Consider the following 20,033-nt stretch of genomic DNA (forward strand, 5'->3'; position numbering starts at 1 on the left):
TAAAACAAAAGGGGGAGATGTGGAGAGTGGTAGAGCTGGAGAGGCATTCGCCTTGACAAGATGGCGCCACATCCGCTGTTGACTCCTGGTAAACAACTGTTTGCTCATGTGCGTAGAATGAAAAAACGCCAAGTCACGGCCTATCCCAGGGCGTCACGTGGGGTGATGAGCAAACAGCCAATCATGGGCGGATATGCTGCGCTGTGGGCCGACACGCCGCGCTGTGGTGTATATAAGCAGTGCCGATTATTGGCTCAGTCCTTTTTTCCTCTGGATGAGGCAATAAACGCTTGCTGCAGAAGGATCCTAGTGTCTTCCTGCTGGCGAGATGACTGCACGGGCAACAAAGTACAAATGATTCGAAGGTAGAATGGTGTCTATTTAATATAACCCCTACGCCATTAGAGACTTTCTCCATGATGATGCTTGTTATGGTGTGAATATGGTTTTATGTGGTTGGATAGGGCTTGGATATGGTGCACTCTCCAAGAGCTGGATGCTTGGTCCTAGTGTAGCAGTTTTGGGTGATGAGACCTTTAAAAGATGGGTTTTACTGGGAGCTTGTTAGGTTCCTTCTTGCTTGTTTGTCTTTCAGTAGTCCACATTGGCTTTGAACTTTCTGTGTATCCAAGGACAGGCTTGAACTTCTGATCTTCCTGCCTTCCTTCACCTCTGTGGGGCTTTGTGCCTTTGGGGTGAGCCTTTAGCCATACCCTAAGCCTTAGGTGGTTTTCATGGGACTCTGGCAAGTTGTTGAGAGAAGGTTATTACAGACAACCAGACTGGCCTCTCCCGCCTCTGCTCTTGTTCTATTGCAGGACCTAACCCTGGGGCCTCACTAGAGCTGAGCATACACTGCTCATTTTCTTGGGCTTCAAAGCTGGACAAAAGGAAACTGGTTTTCTTCATAAAGTACTCTAAAGTAGAAATTTCTGGTTTCTTTTTAGACTCAGTTAGGTTCTAATGATGTTTTGCTGGTTGATGAGCCTCATGGTTTTATCTGGATTGAACTGCTCTTGCTGTTTCCTGTGTGGTATCTGCTTAGTGGACTGAGAACTGGAATCACCCCAAAGAACTATTTCTAAACAGGTCTACTTCCCCTGCCATATCCTAATAACCATTCTTTTCCACTGCCTCAGCTGGATGGTGGGCTAATGCAGAGGTTGAACCCTTATTAAAGTTGTGAAAAATACATGCCTATAGTACACAGCCTGAGTTATTTTGTGAAAACAAGAAAAGACAGAAAAAAAACATTCAGGATGATCTCATTATTGTACAACATCTTTGTAACAGGGCAAACTCTCTGACCACTACTGTCGCCATGTATGCACCATCTCAGTAAGAATAGAATATGCCATATATAACAACAAATCCTTTGAATGAGCATTTTAGACAATTTATTTATTCAATAAGTAGTTGTCAAGTCAATACACTGCCAAGGTATTGCACAGGAATGCAGTGTACAAAGCATTGCTCTGAGCAATAGAACAGTGAAATCCTTTTGTTGTTGGAAGTGATCCTTAGTCAGCATAATAAAAACATGAAAGCAAAACTGATATTCATGTATTAAGAAGGACAATGAGGAGGAGAGGGTATTGAGTCCTACACCAATTAGATGGTTGCAGTTTAGCATTGTGGGATATGCTCACTGGATCCTCTCACTTGACAACTGCATTTTCTGTATTGAAACAATGTTACTATTCTTTGATTTGTATAGTTTTTCTAATAATGCATTATTACCATGTTGATATTTTGCATGTTCTTTTCAGTCCTGTTGGAAACTTCATCCCCAGTGTAAGTAGTAGAGTTGGAGAATTTTCTTAACTTTTCATTCCAAGATTTAATTTTTCTTATATAACTTACATTGTCCTTAAATCACCTTTGAGTTATTCTTTCCTATTATTTATGCCATTAATTGGTTAAATGGTTACTGGAGCTACTTAATCATTATTTAAAGAAGTACAGGTACTCATTTATTAATAGTCTCCATTAAGGCATTTAAAATTATCTTAAAAGGTGATTTAAGGTGTTGAGAGGCACTTAAAGGAGAGTTCAAAACTCTCCTGTCACAAGAATCCCTGTCACAAGACTGTGATGACACATCTTATTATTAAGCCCATATTGTGGGTGTTTCTTACAGATCCAGCTATTAGTGTTAGATGAGATTTACCCATTGTGTTCTTTAGTTAGTCATTCCCAAAGATCTGAAATAAGAACATACTGCTATAGATTATTCTCAAAATCTCAGGTGGCTTCACTAACCTTTCTTGGCTCAGTGAATAGAAATTTAATAACAAGAACACTCAATTCTTCACAGGTTTGTTTTGAGGTTCCAGTTAACAACTGTCATTTAAAAGAATTCACTCAGCACCACTTGAAGATTGGGAGAAATTGTGAGTCACCCAAGAAAAACTGAGTTATGCCTCAATTAGCTCTTTTCTTTTCATTAGGAGTTTTGAGTTATGCTATAATTCTTTCAAGACAAGTTATCCATATTTGGCAATTCTCAATTAAGAGAACATTCAACTGATTAGGATTTCCTCATGTCTCAATATAGTAAGCAACCCCCATTTTAAAAGGACATTTCTTGCTCAGGTGTCTTAATCTATTCAATTATATAAATGATTTTTTTTGCATGAATATTAAGAGAAATGACTCAGCAGTTAAAAGTACAATTGCTGGGAAATCATGACTGTGGATCCTAGCACCCATGTAACAAGCCTGTTCTGAAAATGGCCATAACTCCAGTTCTGAGTGTCCAACACTTTCTTCTGGAGTCCACATCCACTCACACACACACACACACACACACACACACACACACACACACGTACTCACACTCAATATATGTGTACAAGTACTCACACAAGTAAACAAACAAAAACCAACCAACCAACCAAATAAACAAGTGGTACTTTTCAATGGATAAAGACTAGTGCTGACATTTTGGAGACCTGGAATTGGCTCTTCATGATTTCTGTAGTTAAGAGGGATAAACACATTGGAGAAAGACTTTTCTATGAAGTCATCCAAAGCTGTTATTCCCTTCCACTAGAGGCAAGCACTAACACCCATTCTTGGACACATAGCAGATACTGAGCAGAAACTCACTGGGAAGATGACTTGGTCCCTAAAGCTTTTACTGGGCAAGCATGAGGACCTGAGTTTCATCCTAAACATCCACATTAAAAAATGAGCAATGGTGTTGGACCTATAATCCCAGGGTGGGGAAGTAGGGGTAGAAAGATCCCTGGGGCTTGTTGTCTAGCTGAATCAGTAAGCTCCAGGTTCAGTAAGAAACCCTGACTCAAGAAACAGCCTTTGGCCTCTGATGCATATGTACACACCAACATGTACACACACACACACACACACACACACACACACAAACATACACACACACACACAAACACACACACACACACACACAAACACAAACACACACACACACACACACCAATGAGTAAATAAATAAAGAATAACATGTCTCAACAATAGGGAAGGCAGAAGAGTGCTGCCCTATGGGCTATAGAGGAGTCTGCTGTGAAGTTCTCCCAACTTGCTGTGATCCACAAACTATGGTGGCCTTTGGCACTCAGGGACTTGATTGCCTCTGGTTTCAATTGAGGACTATAGTAATTAGCAGGATCTACCACATTGCCAGGAGAACAAGTAAGGCTTTACACAGTAAAGTATTTAGCCCACAGAACACTACCCATAAATACCAGCTAACTTTACAGTTATAATTTACAATTTTCACTGCATAATTACACAATTATAATTGTGCTAATAATGAATTAAGGTTCTAGACTTTCCTTTAAGAATGTTTCAATTTATTATTTTCTTGAGTGCATATGTGTTTTGTGTGTGTGTATGTGTATATGTATGTGTGCATATGTGTGCATATATGAATGTATGTGTGCATATGTATGTATGTGTATGTGTGTATATGTTATGTGTGTATATGTGTATATGTATGTGTATGTATGTGTCTTTATGTGCATGTATGTATGTATATATATGTGTGCATATCTATATGTATGTGTATATATGTTTGTATGTGTGTATGTAGTTATATGTATGTATGTGTGTATATGTATGTGTGTATGTATGTGTATATGTATGTATATATGTATGTGTATATGTATGTATGTGTGTATGTGTGTGTGTCTGTGTGTGTATGTGTGTGTGTGTATGTGGGGGTGTGCATGAGAAGGTGAGAGAACAACCTCCTGGAGTCATTTCTCTCCTTTTATCATGTGTTGGGATCACACATGGCTCCTCCAGCTTGGGCATCTTCTACTTGCTGAGTCTTTCTGTCAGAGATTATAGACTCTCTATAAAATCATTGAAATCAAGTACTTCAAGGCCTCTCTGAAGGTTTTATAAAGGACTTTTCTAAAACTGTCTTGATGTGAGGATGGGAAGTTGGGGTGGGATGTTGAAGTCTTTTTTATAATATACTCAAAAGTAACTGACCAATTATTTGTTAATTACTTTTAATATTAAGTAGAAGTAATATTAAATTTTCTGTAAAAGATGTGAGAGATGAATGTTTTGTTTCTCTTTACCTTTAGTGACTCTGCATGTTTGTGTGTATGTGTGTGGGGGGGTGTAGGTGTGGGTATGGGTGTCCATGTGTATGGGGGGCCCAGTGCTGACATTGGCTCTCCTTCGCTATGGCTCATCGAGTTCTGTTTAGGACAGCATTTCCTCACTGAATGCAGAGCATACCAATTGGTGACTAGCCAGCTCTCAGGCCCTGCCTAGCTCTGCTTTCCTCAGCACTATGGTTCCAGGTGTGTATGAGCACACTTGGCTTTTAGGTAGGTACTGAGGTTCTGAGCTGAGCCTGCACACCTGCTCTGTTATCCCCCATAGCCATTTTTAAAAAGTAGACAACAGAATGGCATTCTAGATGGTTCTTGTTCTGGTTCAAACCAACTTCATAGCCTTGCAAGAGGTTTTAGTCTGATTTACATCAATTTTCTTCCCTTCATGCCATCATTTACCTTAATCTTTGTTGACTATGCCTAAAATCTAGTCTTTAGGGGCATTTATTCTTTGAAGGAACCTGGAATTTCCCTACCCCCTTGTCTGAACTTTGTAAATTGCTTTAAAAACCCCTAATTTAAAAATCCAATCATTGTCCAGTGCAATACCTCTCTCTTCATGGGTCATCCACTGGAATGTTCAGAGCTGTCTCCACTGAGGCCTCCAGTGAGTGGACCTGCTTTAGTGAGATGGTCCCAACCTTGGTTCTCTGTGTCTCTGTGTCTGTATGTCTCTCTCTGTCTCTGTCACTCTGTCTCTGTCACTCTGTCTCTGTCTCTGTCTCTCTCTGTCTCTCTGTCTCTCTGTCTCTCTCTGTCTCTGTCTCTCTCTCTCTCATCCCATGTCCAGCACTCAACCTGACTCAGTTCTTCAGCCTGAAGCTAAAAGTCATTGAATGGGAAATTCAATGTTTATGTTTTTAGAGTAGAGCTTACATAAAGGGCTCCTCGTGTTTGAGTGGGAAGACAGGATGCCAAACAGCTAGGTCTTAACTCTTTCACTTCCTTACAATGGTTTGCTTGCTTTCTAAATGGGAAAGTGGGCACAGTGATGTGGAGTGCTTTTGTTCAAAAGCTTTATCCAGTGTAAGGGGTTGTTTGAATCAGTGAACTTGATCTCATGCTCCTTGAAATAAATTTCATCTTTAAATGATAAACTATCTTTACTGAATGCCATCTGTAATTCCTACCTACCAAATCTTGAATATGGCAGGAGGACTGCCCATAAGTACAAGGCCAGCCTGGGCTAAAAGTAAAACTTTCTCAAACGAACATTTTCTATACACATTTAGTCAAACACAGCTTATAGTAATCACCCTACCTCATACTCACCAGCTTGCCAAGGTGGCTACTACTAATGTAGTAATAGTTTAGTGTAATAATTTCATGTTCTTTATTGTGATATTACTTTGTTTAATAAAATATATATCTCTAATGGATAGTAAGCACTTAAAAATGTGAGAGATCTCTCTCTCTATCTGTATCTCTGTCCCACTCTGTCTCTATCTCTGTCTCTGTCTCTGTCTCTGTCTCTCTCTGTCTCTCTCATCTAATTACCTCAACATCCAGCTATACCACTCTCAGGCATATACCTAAAGGGCACTTCATCTTACTACAGAGATGCTAAGGCCTAGATGGAATGTAAGGCCTAGGTGAATTGTTAAGGCCTAGGTAAAATGTTAAGGTCTAGGTAACAGTTACTTGGCTAGCTGTTACTAGGAAACTTTCTAATGCCAGGATTGATTACATATTCTGTTTTGTTCTGTGCCCCTGGAAACCAATCACAATAGAAGTTAGTAGGACTGTTTTATATAGTTCCCCACAGTAAGCTTGGATTTGAACCAACCACCCAACTGTGCTTCCTGCACACACACACACACACACACACACACACACACACACACACGCACACACACACACACACACACACACACACACACACACACACACGCACACACACACACACACACACACACACACACACACAAACATATATGTATATAAGCTTTTATGGTATAAGCTAAACCTAGGATAGACCCCAACACAAGAGAGACAAACTATTTGGAATAGGACTTCCATTTTGAGAAGTGGTCTAGTAAAGTTTAAGTTCCTAAGACCTCCCTGGGAACTGACATCCTACCTGGGAGAAAGAGTCAGTTACCCATGGGTGATTGACATCCTGGTTGGCAAGTTAAGACATGAATGACAGACAAGTCTCATCTTGGTAGGCAAATTAGGACATGATTATTAGACAAGGCAAGTCCCCTGCTACAACTGAATCCCCCAACCAATGGGAGCAGGATCAATGTACAACAAAGACATGTTCCCAAGGAACCTTCCCTCCTGTCACCCACCCCCATCCCTAAATCCTGATTGGCGAAATAACTTGATACAGATGTTTGTGTATTTTAGGCTTAACTTAGGGTCATGGTTCAGTTCCTGAATCTGAACCATGGCCTGGTCCACCAGTCCTGGAGCGCATGCTCAATCAACTCTCCCTGTCTGACTGAGATCCGTGTTTGTGTGGTTTGCTAAGCAATTTCTGGATCCCCAAAACAGACACTTGTTCAGCCATGTTCATTGCTGCTCTGCTCATAAGAGCCAGAAAGCAGAAGCAACCTGGATGTCCCTCCACAGAAAAATGGATCTTTTAAAAAAGTGGTACCTTTACACGGTTGAATATTACTCAGCTGTTAAAGAACACAAAGTCATGAAGTTCTCAGATAAATGGATGGAACTAGAAAAGAATAATCCTAAGTTAGGTAATCTAGACCCAGGAAGACAAAAATGGTATGAATTTGCTTATATGTGGCTATCAGCTGTTAAATGGATGGTAACCAAGCTAAAATCCATAGATCCACAGGGATTAGAGAGTAAGGGACTAGGCGAGGGACAGATCGAACTCCCTAAGACAGGAAAATAGAAGAGAATGTTATGGATGGCTTGTGTGTGTGTGTGTGTGTGATTAAAACAGAGGAATCAAGTGGGGAGGGGGCAGCAAGAGAGGGACGAGGGAGGTAATATGGCAAGAGACAGCTAAGATTAAGAGCCATTTGAAGATAGAATGAAAACATAGTAAAATAGCTTCATAAGATATATACATATATGAAGGTGAACTAATTGAAACAGCCAAATAACAGGGAGACAGAACCTCAATTAGATATTTCTTGTCACCTAATGAGGCTTCCAGTACTAGGGTTGGGTTAAATCTTACTGAGTTTGTGCCCAAAGGGATCCCATGGGAACCAACAAGTAACCTAGGCTGTTGCCAAGACTAGGCTGCCTTCCACACACTGATGGTGAGGCCCATGGTTGATGACAACATCTACACAACTCATTGGACATAGAGAAGTTGAGCTGGTGTCTTCATAGAGCCTTCAGCCCTCTGTGCAAGTATCTATGGTACAGGAAGTTGTTCTGCATGCTACCAAAGGAGAAACACAAACAACCCAGCCACAAACTCCTTGATATACAATGATGTCCTGTCTGTAAGATTTGCTATGGCAATGGTGGCACAAAGCTTGTGGGAGTCACTGACCAATGTCTGATTTGACTTAATGCCCACTCTGTGGGATGGAATCCATGCCTGATGCTTCCTGGGTGACCAAGAACCTGAGACTAGCTAGTCCAGAGACCTAGGGGAAAACCAAATACTACTGGGTTTTGTTGCTGTTTGTTTGTTTGTTTTTTAAGTAACCATAAAATGACTCCTAATGGTATTCTCCTATACTCATAGATCAGTGCCATATTCAGCCATCATCAGTGAAGTGTTTCCCAGCAGCAGATGAGATCAAATAGAGACCCACAGTCGGACGTATGCAGAGAATGAAAGACCTTGGAACATTCAGCCCTAAAAGGGATGTCTCCAACAAATTCTCTCTCAGGACTCAGGGAACTCTGCCGAAGAGCTAGAAAGAGCATAGGAGTCAGGGGTGGTGGAAGTGGAGGACACCAAGAAAACAAGGCTTCCAGAAGCAACAGAATCTACACACATATGAACTGACAGACTGTGGCGGCATGCACAGAATCTGCACCAGTTGGGGTTCTGGAGCGGAAAGACGGTGTGAACACATGTTTTTATCCCTAACCCAGCAGTTATCTCCAACTGATACCCACCTGCAGATGAAACTTTAGTTTCCTCCAAGGAGTCTCCCTGGGGAAACAACTACTCTTAAGGTAGGCTGCCTGCCCAGCAGTGGATGGCCAACAGAACATGAACTCAATGGCATCTTTGGAGGGTCCTTGTCTCATAATATTGTGTTAGGGCTTTTTCTTTTTTTCTTTCTTTTAAAAAATCTTATCTTGATACACACACACACACACACACACACACACACACACACACACACACACTCTTTTTCTTTTTTACTCTATGGTTCCTTTGTATATATATTACGGCTTCCATTTTAGTGTTTTTGTGTAACTCCCGAGTGTGCCAACTGGTGCGTCTCCATCTATATCTGCTTCTTGTGTCTTTTCTTCAGCGCCTTTCCTTCTGTTCCATTTTTTTGTTTTATTCTTATGTGTTAGTTTTGTTTTATCTTTTTAAAATTTCATTTCTGTCTTCCAATGAGACACAGAAAGGGGATGGATCTAGATGGGAGGGGAGGTTGGGAGGAACTGGAAGGAGAAATCACAATCAAATACATTATGTGAGAATAAGGCTGTTTTCAATAAGGAAAAAATAGGAATATTTAAGAAATTTTATTATACATTCTAATTTTCAAATTTTACCCTGCCATTTAAGAAAGGAAACTTTTCATGACTTTATTATCATGAAATGAAAATGGCTTTAAGAGGTAGCTTTTTTCTTAGATAAAACCACAGAAAAGCAAGTACATTGTTTTACATGTGAATAAACTGATGAAAATAATTTATAGTTCTGCTAACTCTGCTGAGAATTCAGGCCCCTTCCCAAATCAGACATTCCTAAAAGTTATTTGGAAAACCATTTAGTTAAATAAGGAGATTTGTCTCATCTCCCCCAATTAGAGTCATCGTGTTTATGTGTGGCATACGAGGGTATGGATTTACTCAAATTCAAAGCTAAGAATTTAGGAAGTTTTAATCAAATTGTCTTACCAATTTCAGTATTAGCCAAGGTTTTTTTTTTAAATCTTATTTATTCTTTACCTTTGTCTCTATTTCTTAAGTTTCAAACTTTGTGTATGATCATATCATAGTGTTTTATACAAAAGCTTCTCATCTTACATAAATAGAAAAGAGCAACTTTACAACTCAATGCCAATTTTTTCTTATTATGAGAGAAATACATATTCTGGCAGGGAAAACAGAGAGAAGAAAGTGAAAGTCATCAAGTAGTGAGCCCTGTGCGAACGTTGGCATGTTTTTATAAACATATGTGAGATCTTTTCAAATATGTAATTATGTATTCAGCCTCTTTTTGTTTAGTAGACTATAAACATTTGTGAACCTGCCTCTGTCAGCCCTCATCACAGGAAATAACCAGCTCCCTCCGGAGAAAATGAAAGCAACTGGTGAGAGACACAGACTGGACTCTAGTTTGTCACAGTAGTGATTTTATTTCCTTCTTGGGGAGTCAGCTTACGAGTGTCCTTAGTCATCACTACCTCACCTTCCTCCTCCTTATCAAAGGACACAAAGTCAATCAATGAGGTGACCAGTTTGTCACATGGCACCTTCTGCCAGGGCAGCAGACTATTGAGAAATATTATGGAAATGCTATAAATTAAATACTTTCAATGCTTAATTATATGTTTTCATATCAAGTTGGCAGCTTTGGTTCAAAGGTATTGAAAGAGTTTAATATCCAAAATGAAACAATCTAGATGTATTATAAAATAATTGTAATATCTGAAAACTATTCAAAAGGAGTAATTTTTTTGTAGGTGCAATATAAGAGAAATAGTATTTATATACACTTAGTTTTTGAGCATTAAAATCCATAAACAAATTTATATTCTGTGGTGATTTGAATGAAAATGGCCCCATAGGATTATGGGGATTGGCACTACTAGGAGGTGTGGTCTTGCTGGAGGAAGTGTGTCACTGGATGCTGGCTTTGAGGTTCAGAAGTTCAAACTAGGCCTAGTGGCTCACAGTCTCAGTGACTGTCTGAGGATTCAGATGTAGAACTCTTGGCTCCTTCTCTACCATGTCTGCTTGGGTACAGCCATGCTTCCCATCAGGATGATAATGAACCAAACCTCTGAGCTGGAAGCCATCTCCAATTTAAACATTTTCCTTTATAAGAGTTATGATGATCATGGTATCTCTTCACAGCAATAGAAACCCTAAATAAGACATATTCCATCATGGCTAGTACCTCATATTCTGGCCTGCCATAGGGGTTTGAATTCTGACTTCCAAGCTGGAAACCACAAGTGAATTATTTGTTCCTTGTGTGTCTCAATTTCTTCATGTTAAACAGCACTGACTACTTCCTAGGGATTTGTGGGGGTTAAATGAGCCAATGTTCACAAAACACATGAGGCAGTATGTAGCACCTACTGATGTCAGACATGCAAGCTACAATCATTATTACCATTGCTATGGACTGTACTATGTGTGTACTGTGTTTGAGACAAATAAGCAGTTCTCAAAAACTATCAAAAGGTCCTGAGCCAGGTTTGGATTGCCTTATGACAAAATATGCTGAGCTCTACCTGTCACTCAGGTCCCATGATTTATAGTCAGTGTGACAATTTCTTCTTAGAGGTAGAATGGGAACACTGAGTGAATGACCAGTTAGGCCCTTTGGAAGACTGAAGTAGGTCCAGGAGTCTAAAGGGAAGTAGATGTTTTCTAGGAGAAGTGGCTGGATAAAGGGGGCTCTGCATAGACTCAAAGTTCAACTTCATTTATGGTGGACATGCTAGAAGCAAGACAAGCTTCTGGTCGCATTTATTTCATGTATGTCTTTGTTCAGGACAATAAGAGTGACTATAATCTTCCTTACATGTGGTCACGTTAGGTAGTTTGAGCACCTTTTCCACAGCTCACAAGGGAAGTAGATTTAAACCCAGGTCTGATGTCAAAGCTCATGGTTGGTTTCTCTGTTTCCTCTGTAGTGTCTAGGGAAAGGGGTAGAGAAGGATGCTATGAACCCAGAGCTCTGGGTAGAACAGTATGGTTGGGTTGCAAAGGGTTTTCCAATGTCTAGTGCTTATAGTTGATGCATTTATAAGTGTTCCAGGCACCTATTACCTGGAGCCCCTTGCCTAAGTGTGATACAGATCAAGAATCCAGCATCCTGTGACAGACATTAAGGCTCAACCATCTTCAGTGCTTGTGGCAGCAGTTGTTAGGGCAGTGGATTGCCTCCTCTCCCCCAAGGTTACTTAAGAGTAATAAAGCGAGCTGGGCGGTGGTGGCGCACGCCTTTAATCCCAGCACTTGGGAGGCAGAGGTAGGCAGATTTCTGAGTTAGAGGCCAGCTTGGTCTACAGAGTGAGTTTCAGGACAGCCAGGGCTACACAGAGAAACCCTGTCTCAAAAAACCAAAAGAAAAAAAAAAGAATAATAAACCATCCTGGAGTCCCAAAACAATTTGATTTGCTGGTTAGGATGAAAACAAGATTTTGTTGATAGTGCTACCCCTGACATTCTAGCCTGGCAACACAAAACACTGTTTAAAACGGGATCCATCTATATAAGAGAATAAGAACCATATGCACTTTTTAAACCAGCCCCTTTTCAATTGTTTTGAAAGCTCCAGTTGAACGAACTAGGGCAGAACATGAAAGAAATGAATCCCTATGGAGGGAAGAGCAAAGCTGTGGAACCTGCCACCATGGTATGTTTCTTAGATTTTCCAAAACTTGAAAAGGAGGGAAGCAATAAGAAGAAATAACCCCTCATTTTGTTTATTAATGAAGTCATAAGAGATAAGTTCTGCCTATTGTGGGTAGGAGGTAAAATTTAATTCCATTGAACAAATAAGCCATTTTAGTTCAATGACACATAAAACAGCTTTAGTCAAAATAAACCTAATTTACTCCTCTGTCCCTTTACATGCCACTGTTTCCAGAAACCCAAAGAGGCCATTATGTCAGAAATACTCCAAGTAGGTTTAAATTTTGCTCAAGATGTGATGCCATGAGAATTGCCATCTCTCTGTGCTTATGCTATGAGCAGGCAAGGTGGGTGTGATATAAAGTAACCACTTCTGCATTATGTAGAGTCCCTGGCAGGGACATGGCAGGGGGTGAAGTCTATCTGAAAAGGAGTGTCTAGGTAGCTTCTATCTAGGGCTTGATTGCTGGTGAAACTCACTTTGTGGGTATATCACCAACTGTTTCCTAGTGCTTTACTAAACTATGAACTAAGAGTAGCCATTGAATCACTTAAGAACTGATTTTGCGGTATGTGCTATGACAGATGGCTCATGGGTATCAAAAAGTCCCAACTAGAGGAAACTTTATATGTGTGTGTATGTGTGGTGTATGGGATGTATACTCACAAGTATGTGGATGTGTGTCCTCATGTGTGCACATGAGGAAGCTATAGAATGACTATCACTCTTGGCCTGATTGTTTTGGGACAGGGTCTCCCGGCTTGCTGATGTTTGGCTATGCTGGTTGGCTAGCGGGCTCTCAAGGATCCATCCCATCCCCCAGAGCATGTAGCCATGGCTGGACTTTTATATGGGCGTGGGACGTTCAAACTCAGAGCCTCATGCTTATAGAACAAGTGCTACTACCTACTGAGCCATCTTTCCAGCCCCCAGTGGAAGCTCTTAAGAGGTTTCTCATCTGCACTGCAGTGCCTTATGTCCAACACTCTTCCAAAGACTCTTTCACACTCAGTTGGTCCCACCTGAGCTCATTATCTCTCCCTAGCTTTTCTTAATGATGTTCTCATCTCCAGTATTTCAAGATGGTAAGATGGCCCCATCCCTGGCACGCCCACTATCCACTATCCTCAGGTTGTATCTCTGCTTCTACACACCACCTCCCCTTTGTGCTTCGATGTCTTCTGCATCACACTCTGCCACCTGCTTTGGTTCCTCTTCCTTCACTGTCTCTCCTACACACAGATGTCAGTTACTCTGAGACTCTGCTGTGATCATGCTCAGCCTAGTGATTCTACTGCTACTGGCTTAACGAATCAAGTTCAAACTCTTTTTCTTGATGTTCCAAGGTGCCCACTTTCTCTCTGGTCAATATGTTTTCTTTGCTCATTTTTAGCTTCTGCTCTTACTTAGTGACCTCACTGTCTGTGTGTCAGATCAATCTTATTTGTAGTCATTTCTTAACCAGTTAACTCTTGACCATATGTTCTAGAGCTCAGCATGAGTCCATGTTGTTTCCCTCTCTTGCTTAGGTCATTTTATTTTTATGCCAATTATTTTAGAATAAGGTTATTAGGTTACCTATTTATTTGTACATCTCTTCATATAATGTGTATGTACCCTTGTGACAAGATGGTTAGCTCTTTGAGCATAAAAGTTATGGCTCAGGTTCTTCTCCAGCCTTCTGAAGAACCTGTTATATAAACCTCAGGCCTATGGTTGTTGCTGTGGCCACGAACTCATCCTTCTCAGCATAGAGTGGATACTCTGTGTGTTAAATGAATGGATGATAACTGTGAGGAAATATTGGGCTCCCAGATCCAACTTTCTGTTTTCTTTCACTCAGATAAGAAAGTAAACTCATTTAATGATGTCGGCTGGGCAAACAAGAGGTAATGGTACCTTCAGTCCTAGCTTAAGAAGACGAAGCCATTTGGCTTTGAAGACGGCTTTTCTCTGACAGCTAGGGATCTGGAATGACTTTTCCTGATGTCTCTGATCTTACTTGAACAAGGACTTCCAATAATACTTTCATTTAGTCAAGTTCAGCTGTGGCAATTCTTTCCTGTCATTATGTCTTGAAGCATATTTTATAATGGCAATAAAAGTTAGCCCTCAGCACACAGCTCCTCTTGACTTCTCTGTCACTTCAGCTCCTGCTCTATGGTTAGTCCTCAGTTCTTTTTGATGTCCCAAGACAAGAGTTCTTCATTTTAGCCTGTAACCCTTCAGAATCACATACAATACATATTTGCCTTATACTATATCTACTTATTATTACTTGCACACATATCACATGGGTATCATAAAAGCCAACATCTATTTGTACATATCTCTGCAAATTGCTCAAGGGTAGTGCTTATGTCTCATTCATCTTTGCGCCCTGGCATGCTGCCTACCATAGGAGGTGTCCATTCATTAAACTGTGATGGGGAAGGAATGAGACATTCGGGGCCCTGTCAGCTCTGGTTTCCACCACGAAGTGGCACTTTGGTGGCTAACCATTCTCCTGGTCTGGCACTTCCGCAGCTGAAGAGCTGGAGAGTGTGTGGCCAGAAGCCCTGGGTGCCCATCCTGGCACTGGCCACCTGAGCCAGGAAGCACCATGACCACAACCAGAGGCCTGCCTTTCTTCCAGAGGAAGATCAATATTGACCTTTGAAATTGTGGGGTGTTAACTTGGCGCTCCCAAGAGTGAGAAGCCTCAAGGAGCCCCGGCTCAGGCCTCCCTTCTCTGCTAGGGTAGCAGCGAGCTGGAACGGAGTGAGACTGCTTTCAGAGTGACATTTTAGTTTGGAGGACTTTACATGTGTGTGGCTCTGCTGGGAATTCTTTCTTAGACTTATGGGCTTTGCACAAACTGCCTTTACAAGGGGTGGCAGGGATACCACTTAAGACCAGATGGTTTCTAACATGGTTGGTGGCCTTTACCTAACAGTCTTTCAGTAGGTGAATGAAAGAGTAGTTACAGGGTGCTAGACAGCAGTTTTTTTTAAAAAGCATTTGAATATCTGGGTACTTTTAAAATAACAGTTAATATATACACATGTATATTTTTGACTCTCCTTTGGAAATAATAAAGCATCTACTTTTGTAACTCTACTAAAATGACCTCATGACTGTCCAGCTGAAATGGGCCAGCCTGGAGAAGCAAATCCAGAGGAAGAGAATTTAAGATCAAGATTAGCAAATTAACAGGTGGGAAAAGCCAAATAACCAATTAACCTACTGCTGCTGAGCCGGGCTGGTGTGGAGCACCAGGCTGGCTGGCGGCTGAATGTGTGCTCTGAAAGCTGCTGCAGAAGCAGATGCACTGAGTTCCCTAACATTTCCCAGGTCCCGAGGATGCTCTGTTTGCATGCCACTCTCTCTGCTGAGCCGGTGTGGAAATCACATTGTGTTGTTCTGAGCTGGTTGCCACGGGAACATCTCAACCTAGTCATTATCTGCTCAGGGTACCAATTATATTAAATCAGGAGACTGGGCTGAGGAAGGGCTGCTTTGGGGCCAGGAGCTGCCTTCTCTTCCAAGATTGTGATTCCTCGGCCACTGTCCCCTCTCAGTTGGTGTCTTTGAAACACACATTTTTTTTTCTCACCACTGTCTCTCCTGTTTTTTCTTTAACGGAACTAGTAAATGAAATCCATCCACAGGAAGTCGGCTTTGGATGATAGAGCTGTTACATTTCCTCTGCTCCTGCCTTCCTACAGTTCTCTGTTTTAGCTCTTCCCTGGGCATAAAAATAATTGCCTCTCTTTTTTCTCCCTCTGCTCTCTTCTGCATGCTTAGGTGTAAAGAGAACTCTTCTTTAAAGATCCATGTTCCCCTTGTCCCACACAACAGTGCTAGAGACCCCATTTCCTGCTACTTTCCAAGAGGAAGTTCTAAAAACTCAGATAGACGTTTCTCTTCTACTCGTGCACATGGAAACAAGAAAAAAAAAAAACTGGCTTCTAACAAATACCTTTGTCCCGAGTATTTCTACTGATCTGATGAACTCCTGGGAGGGAGAGTTTGAGATCCTTATTCCAGGAATATTGTACTCTACTGTTGCTGTTACTATTATTATTGATGATGTTGATGATGATGGGCAAGATGTATGTTCATGTGATACAAGACGATTTGACTTGAATATAGATTATGGAATGGCTATATCAGACCAGTTCACATTTGCATTGCATACTGACTTGCTTGTGTAGTAAACTTTTTAAATCTATCCTTTCAGCAATTTCCCAGTACATAATGCATTTGATTTTGAAAGATTTGCTTTATTTTTAATGACATGGATGTGTGTGTATATATGTGTTCACAAGGGCGGGTGCCTGTAGAATCTAGAAAGTGATGCTGGATCTCCTGGAGTTGGAGTCAAAGGCAGCTGGAGCTATCAGGACTTCTGTAAGAGCAGCATGTGTTAACTACCGAGCTATCTCTTCAGCCTTCGGACTTATTCTTTTTTTTTTTGTTTTGTTTTGTTTTTTTGTTTTTTGTTTTTTTTTTTTTAAAGATTTATTTATTTATTATATGTAAGTACACTGTAGCTGTCTTCAGACGCACCAGAAGAGGGCATCAGATCTCATCACGGGTGGTTGTGAGCCACCATGTGGTTGCTGGGATTTGAACTCATGACCTTCCGAAGAGCAGTCGGTGCTCTTCCCCGCTGAGCCATCTCACCAGCCCCTTCGGACTTATTCTTACATGTCATGTTTGAGTGGCATTGAACTGAGCACTCTTTTATGGGCAAATGCTTACAATTAATTGACTGGTCTGTAATTTATTGTTCAGACCAGGAAAAACTGGAAAGGAAGATGCTGTAATGACTAAGGATGTCCAGACAAACAATAATCACACTATGACGACGAAAGACTAATCAAGTACGCAATCACCTTACTATATAGGCAATAGGACTGTGGGGAAGAGAGGGCTGTGCTCTCACCCCTGGGCATGGGAAGGGATTTTTTTTCCCCAGAAGAATGTGTGCATAAGATCTGTAAGAGAGGGTAGTTTTCTATTGCTGCTTCTTTATGTGTAAATTTAGTCAATGTTAAGTCCATTCTTAAAAGTGAAAGATGGTTCTAGAAAGTGGAAAGAAAATGAGAGTGACAAAGGAAAATAGACTGGACTGAATGTGCCTATTGAGATGTCACAAAACCCTTTGAAATCTGCTTAGAAGTACCTACAGTAGGCCTTGATAACTTTTCCCTACGTAGGCCCAGTGGCAGCTAAGTTTGGCTTTGTGGATCATGTGACTTTGCTGTAGCTGCCTGACCCACGTGGTATCACGGCAGCCTGCGATGGCCTATCAGAAAATGGCCATGGGCAGTGTTCCAGCAGGAGTGTATTTACCAAAACAGGCATGGGGGGCACATTTGGTGCGTGGGCTCTCATTAATGACCTCTGTCCCAATAATCTGTTGTAATATACACAAATATAATCTTGACCTAAGACAACTTGTTGTAGGGATTGATTCTGATGTCTCCTTCTACTATGGCAGGTTGGATTTAGGACTGATAAGCAATGAGGAAATGCAATGGGCCTTCCTATTCAATACACTTTTTTTCCCCTTTGCTTATGCATAGGCCAGAAGTTTAAGGCCAGTGTTAAAGGAGGTGGTAAAAGAGAAACAGCATTATGGGTAGGGAATGGCAGTTGTGTGAGATCCATTAAGTATTTAGTAGGAAGGCTGCAGAAACACAGGCTCAGGAAAGGGGGTTTAGAGGTTCGTTTGTTTCTCCTAGATTGAATTTGTTTTTAAGCTTAAATTTATACATGATTTACTTTTTTAAGGCTTATATTAGATTCTATCTGGGGAGAGAAAGCAAAACTGCAATAATGTGAGTAAAATGGTTGTAAGCCTGTGTCTGTCCTTGAAGATGGACACAGCGTAGGGGCTGAGGTGATGGTAAGTTAACCATGTAGTTGCTGAGTAGCTACTAACTATAAAGACTTACTGAGTTTAGAACCTTTGTAGTTTACTTAGGGACATACCTTATGCATCTAAGCAAACTGAGCCTACTTACAAAACCACATACAGGGAAGTGTTGGGGACTGTCTCAGGGTGTTATATAAAAAGAAGAGATTGAAAGAATTATCCAGAAGAGTCCTGCAGAGAATGGAAAGGGAATTTCAGGCCAATATTTTTACTGGATGAGTGAATAGCTTTGAGTAACAAGTAGAAAATGGAGGTGGAGATCAGACAGAGCCTGAAGAGACCTGAGGAGAGCAGGCAGAGCGCAGGCACCAGGGGGCTTCTTAAGGGACCACCTGCAGAGGGTGGGAGCGTGGCAGCCATTTGCAGGGGTTATTTGCATATTTCAAATAAAATGGCCAGTGCATATAAATGATGGCTACATGCAATCTATATTCATATTTGTAGATTTTTTTCAGATTAAAAATTCAGCTGATTTTCATGTGTAGATACCTATGACATAGACAATTAACTAGTCCATGTTCCACTATAAAGACCATCGCAATTAGCACAATGCTTATGAGCACTGAGTTGAATTAAGAATCACTTAGAACCTTGGCCATATGAAGACCTACTCCCAGTTTCTTCATTTGTTCATGGATTATAATTGAAATCATGAAATAATGTCTTATCTATCACTGAGAGGAGGCTTTTGGGTAATTTTCTCCCTGTGACTCAGTCAGTCACAGAGCTCTGGTCTAGATGAATAATGTCCTGCTTTGTGAAACCTTGTGCTAGTGACCCAGACATTTGTATACAGTCAGGAGATTGCCAGTGGTGTAGCTTCCAGGGGGACCTAGAACAGCATGCACGGGTTGTAAGGAGAAGTCGGAGGTGCCACTGGATCTCCCACGGGCTGCATTCAAGGTTACATTGGTCTAGCGGTGGCACAGTGTTGACTTTTAAAAAGGTCTTAGTGGGCATTTGTTTCTAGTTTTAAAAGTTACTCTCTGTCCGCATCCTTGGAAGACCCGGAAAGGAGACACAGAATGACAGTAGGAGAAACATAAACATGTCCGTCGTCTACTGGCCTTTCAAGGATCTAAGGATCAAGAAATAGCAAAGTCTAAATTTTCCCAGTCATTTCCAGGGGTCGAGGCAAATCAAATTACCTCCTGTGTGGCGCTTGCTGATGTCAAAGGAAAGTAATACGCTGTGGACACCATCCAACACTTTGAAATTTATAGACCAGAAATGATATGAGAGCCGAACAGCCGAAACCTTGGGGCGAGTTGTGAAATTTATTATTGGCACCTCCTTCCATCCACAAGTCCAAGGTGAAGGGTCACCATGATAGATGATAGGAAATCTGGAGGAGCAACTGGTCACTGGCTTGGATTTCCTCAGGAATGTAAGATCAAGTAGCAACAGAGGGAGAAATAGGGGTGTGCTTCCAGCTTCCCCATAGAGAAGGAAGCTGCACACAGATGGAGGATTCCCCTTTAACCAAGGGTCCAGGAATGTAATAGACCCAGGGTTTGCTGGAGGCTCGGAAGAGAGTTAGTAATGGGGCTGTCTGAGGGAGGGCAGCTGTCTGTGTATTTACCTGTTACGTTGTAAAAATTAAATAGCCCCTCCTTTAGCTCAACCCTGGCTAGAGAGGTTGTGCTAGAAGACTAAAGGAGTGTCTTGTTTAAAGGTTACAGTTGTGAAAGGTTGTGTTTTTTTTTTCCTTTTTTCCCTTCCCTTCCCTTCCCTTCCTTCTTTCCTTTCCCTTTCTCTCTCTCTCTTTCTTTCTTTC

The 20,033-nt window shown here is 41.2% G+C and overlaps 1 protein-coding gene across 5 annotated transcripts in view; it reads right to left on the reverse strand.

Moving 5' to 3' along the window:
- The window catches only part of Pde7b (phosphodiesterase 7B), a 353,839-nt gene that overhangs the window by 85,598 nt on the left and 248,208 nt on the right, over window positions 1-20,033 (reverse strand). The window lies entirely within an intron of this gene.

Source organism: Mastomys coucha, unplaced genomic scaffold (genome assembly GCF_008632895.1).
Source record: "Mastomys coucha isolate ucsf_1 unplaced genomic scaffold, UCSF_Mcou_1 pScaffold2, whole genome shotgun sequence".
Taxonomy (NCBI): Eukaryota; Metazoa; Chordata; class Mammalia; order Rodentia; family Muridae; genus Mastomys; species Mastomys coucha.